The sequence below is a fragment of the Babylonia areolata genome, chromosome 24, assembly GCF_041734735.1.
Source record: "Babylonia areolata isolate BAREFJ2019XMU chromosome 24, ASM4173473v1, whole genome shotgun sequence".
Classification (NCBI taxonomy): Eukaryota; Metazoa; Mollusca; class Gastropoda; order Neogastropoda; family Buccinidae; genus Babylonia; species Babylonia areolata.
The window spans coordinates 36,832,400-36,837,399 of NC_134899.1; positions in this window are offsets into that span (position 1 = coordinate 36,832,400).

A 5,000-nucleotide genomic window follows, 5' to 3' on the forward strand; every position below is an offset into this window, starting at 1 on the left:
ATGACATCAAACAATGTGTGTAGGAAAATATATGGACAATCCAGAATTCAAAAGAGCATCTTGTGTTTCCGCACAAAAAAAATATCTACCTTTAATACCTTCCTTTATTTCTTTATTTCTTTTTTTCTTCTTTTTTTCTTTTCTCTTTTTCGTTTGCCTGTCTTCGTCAACCCTCACTTCCTCCCTCCCTCCATCCTTCCTTCCTTTCTACATTACTGCATCAGGTGTCTCTAATGTCTTCCATTCTCGCTTGCTGCTGTAGATGTCTTTGAATCGCAGAAAGGACACTGACCTCACGTCTCTCTGCAGTAAGCCAGTTCCACATATCGTATTCGGGTCCAGGCTTCAATGATTAGTCATCCTGCTGCACTGGGGGATTCTGTGGACCAAGCTGCTCAGGACAGGGCTGTATTTGGCTTTCGGCAGGGTGGTGGGGAGTATCTCTAGCCCCTTGACGGGGGAGAAACATCCAAGTATTCAGCCCTTGGGGGAAATCATCCAGTCCTGATCACTCACTCACTCACTCATTCCCTCGATCGCTGGGGTCGTTGGGGGGACATGGGGAAGATGTCATAGCTCGCCACGCCGTTCTGTTGGCAGCTGTCGTGAGGAGATCTGGCATCGTCATTTTGGTCCATTCCTTGACCGCCCCCGTCTGCGCCCTCCCTCTACAGTCCCGTGCAGGATGGTTTTGGAGAGGGTGTTATGTCGTATGACGTGGCCAAACCATGCCATCTTCCGTCGTTTGACAGTCGCCAGCAGTGGTTCTTGGGGCCCAACAAGGTTGCTGACCAGGTTCTGACAGAGCATCTATATTTCATTGAAAGTGTCCTGGTTGGTTCGTTGGTAAGGCGCCCAGCTTGCAGCCCAGCTGTTGTTGAAAAATCACAGGCACCGAAACATAAAAAAGGGGGAAATTTCGCTGTCCATCTTGCAATGCGTTGTCGTTCTGTTATGTCAGTGTTTGGTGTTGGACAGGTCCTCTCCCCTCCACCCCCACCCTCCTAGCTTTCCAGGGAAGGTTATCCCCCTTTTAGTCATGACATGGTCCCATGTGGTCGGCTGGTCTGTAAGCTACACGACAGATATCTGAGAGTAAGTGTCCAAGTTTCTTTCACCCACCGCCAATGTCGCATTTCAGCACCAGCCAAGCAGAGCACCCATGTCGCTGAAACGAGATTACCCGCGAACCTACTGCTGTTAATTTTCATTCCAGTGGTAGGACAGGCCGTATTTCGATTCACGTCAACGGGAAACCCCAGATATTTTTAGACGCCATCTTTTCTGTGCTTCTGGTGCTAGAGAGTATTTGCACTCTGAACTGACTAGCCGTTATGTTTGATTATTTGTTTAGTTAAATCCCGAATGTAAGTAAGTAACTGAATGACTGACTGACTGACTAACTAGTTAACTAACTAAACTAACTTCTTAGATGAATAAACTATAAATAAATAAACGAACGTAAACTAACGAACTAACTAACCAACCCACCAAACTGACCAGTCTAAACTAACTGACAAGACAAGACATGTTTATGTAACTACTACAAATATGAATAATTTTTGGTATTGTACTCACAATCATTTACAATGGCCGTGCCGACTGTTTGGTTAAAAACATATACCTACAAAAGACATACATTTGGAGGGAAAAAAAACAGAAAAGAAGAAAACGGGAGAGATACAGCATTGTACAATGCATACATGCCAGAAGTGAATGGGTGTTTATCCCAAACGCAGACAGAGACAAATTCGCTATATATGAAAAAAAAAGAAAACAATTGTAAACAAGAGAGATGCGCCTGGTGTCTTAGTGCTAGCCCTTTATTTATTTGTGCACCAGCTGGCTGGTTGGATCTACATAAGCAGCATTGGCTTGACGTTGTTCTGTGCCACTGCAATTTCAGGAACAAAAGTCTCTTGGACACAAGTGTGATATAATTTTTGTTTTTTCTAATGATCGTATGCCTCGACTTAGAAAGTAGCGAACTTCCCTCTCCACCCCCCTCCTCTCTCTGTCTGTCTGCCTGCCTGCCTGCCTGTCTGTCTGTCGGACTCTCGCTCTCTGTTTCGCTCTCTCATTCATTCATTCATTCATCGGTCTGTCTGTTTTTCTGCCCCTCACCCTCAATCTCTCTCTCTCTCTCTCTCTCTCTCTCTCTCTCTCTCTCTCTCTCATTTTCTTTCGAGTAGGCAGTTCTGTGATTGATTATTCATGATTTCATGGTTCAATGTTGTTTTGATGTGATGATTTGTGTTTATCTTTCGTCTTATTTTTCTTGTTATTTTCTTCTCTCTCTCTCTCTCTTTTAAACAATATTTCCCATCAAACGAGAGATGGATGGAAAAAAAACATTGCTTGCTTACTCTATTATCATCATGAAATAAAACTCATTCGCTTGATTCTCTCTCTCTCTCTCTCTCCTCTCTCTCTCTCTCTCTCTCTCTCTCTTTCCCACTCCTATCTCCCTCTGTCTCCTTCTCTTTCTCCCCACTTCCTCCTTCCCCCCTCTCCCGCCCTCCCACCCCCAACCCCCGCCCACCCCCCTCTCTCTCAATATTGTGCTTCATCATTTTTTTTTTTCCTTGAGTGAGTGAAGCAACACTGGTTTGAGCGTTGTTGGTTTTTTTGTGTGTGTTTTGATATTCCCCTTCCCCCCTTTTTTTATGTGGTTCGATGTGTGGAGATTTTTTTCCTCTCTCTTTTTTTTCTATTTTTTTAGCCACTAATTCTATCCGGTCATGCGAGCTCTCTTTTGTTTTTGTTTCATATTCTGGGCTTTTTTTTTTGTGGACAATTATTATCAGGAGGGAGGTTGTGGTGTTTTGTTTTTGTGTGGCCCCCGCCAGTTCTCTGGTTAGGGATTATTTGTGTGTGTATGTGTGTGTGTGTGTGTGTGTGTGTGTATGTGTGTGTGTGTTTGTGTGTGTGTGTGTGTGTGTGTGTGTGTGTGTGTGCGTGCGTGCGTGCGTGCGTGCGTGCGTGCGTGTGTGTGTGTGTTTGTGTTTCAATGTCTGTGTCTGTTTCTTTTCCTTAAACTCTTTACTCATCTATCTTTTCGATTCCCCCTCCCCCCCCCCCCTCCCACCTCTCTTTCTTCCTGGTCATTTTTTTTTCTTTCTTTCCTGTTAACTACCAATCATTCCGTCAGTCCATCCATCCTTCCTTCCTTCCTTCCTTCCATCCATTCATTCCTCCATACAATCATCCATCTTTCTTTCCTCCCCCACTCCTCCCCCCCGTCCTTCCTTTCTGCCTTCCTTACCCACCCCCACCACCCTCTCCTGCACCCCCCCCCCCCTTTAATCCCCCTCCCCTCTTTCTTTCTTCACTCCTACCTTCCTTCCTTCCTTCCTTCCATCCAACTTTTTTACTTTCTGTTTTTCTTTCTATTTTTTCAATCTCTTTCTTTCCTTCGTTCTATTTAATCCCTTCCTCGTTTTTTGCCCTAGTTTTCTTGTCATATTTTCTTTCATTGACTTCTTTCTTTTCCTTTTTTAAAAAAATTTCTTTCACTCTTTTTTGTTGTCTCTTTTCTTCTCTCTTCCTTAAAAAAAATCTTTTAAAAGATGTGTGTGCACAAACACAGTGGCACGTTGGATACGGAAAAAAAAAAACAATGACATAGTTATGGAATGCAGGGTATTGCTTTTGATTATTGTCACGTTTTTGTTTTGTTTTGTTTTGTGTGTGTGTGTGTGTGTGTGTGTGTGTGTGTGTGTGTGTGTGTGTGTGTGTGTATGATTGCTTATGTTCACTGTATCCTTTTTGTTGCTGTTATTTAATAATGAATTTTTTTTTAAAATAAATAAATAAATAAAACGGTGGTCGACCCAAGAAAGTCCGGGTAAAAAAAAATAAAAAAAAATACGGGGGAAGAGCTGGGTTGCCTGAGAGAACTTCGCCGCGCCAAGTTTGCATAGCGTTCGGAATTGCCTGACGACGACGGCGACCGATTCTGCTGACGTAGGGACCATCTTGACGCCAGGCAAACGTAGACCAAAGACTGGTTTGTTGTCTACACACACACGCACGCACACACACACACACACACACACACACGTGTGGCCTGATGTAAAACAGGTACAGACATTGGCTGTTCGACATGTGTAAAAGGAAACAGCAACAACAAACTGAAGCTGAGCAAGTTAAGAAAACATGTAAATCAAAATAATTTCAATCACACACGTAAACGCGCGCGCGCGCACGTACACACATGCACGAACACACACTCATTCACACACACATACTCACGCATAGAGAGACAGACAAACAGAAGACAGATAGAAATACAGACAGACAGATAGAGCTGGATATAAACAGACACAGACAGATCGAAACATGAAAATAGCCTTCCTCGTATTCATACATGACAAGAAAGACAAAAGTAAACAAGAGAGGCAAGACCTTCAAATCCAAGACTTTTTATGTATTGAGTATAATGCATTTACTGTTATATTTATATTTTTTGTATTCTCTAAACTTGGCAATTTGATCTGATATTCGACCCAACAAAAGATCTGTCATTATTATCATTTATTGTTCAAACAGGAACTTCTTTTTGCTAAGCATGGCAAGTTTTATTTTTGCAAACGTTTTGGTGCAGACAGTAAAATAAGGGAAATTACTCTGTAATTAATGCTGGGGGACTTAGTTTGCTTTAAACTGATCTTTCTCATCTTAAACATTACATTTTGAAATTATACTCAATACATAAAAAGCTAGGATTTTTTTAAAAAGTGCATCACAAGTGAGTCTTGAACGCCTTGCCTCTCTTGTTTCAGAATGTAATGTTTAAGATGAGAAAGATCAGTTTAAAGCAAATTAATTCCCCTAGCATTAATTAGAGTAATTTCCTTTTTTTACTATCTGCACCAAAACGTTTGCAAAATAAATAAAACTTCCATGCTTAGCAAAAGAAGTTCCTGTTTGAACAAAAAATGATAATTATGACTGTTCGTGTTGTTGGGTCGAATATCAGATCAAAGTGCCAAGTTTAG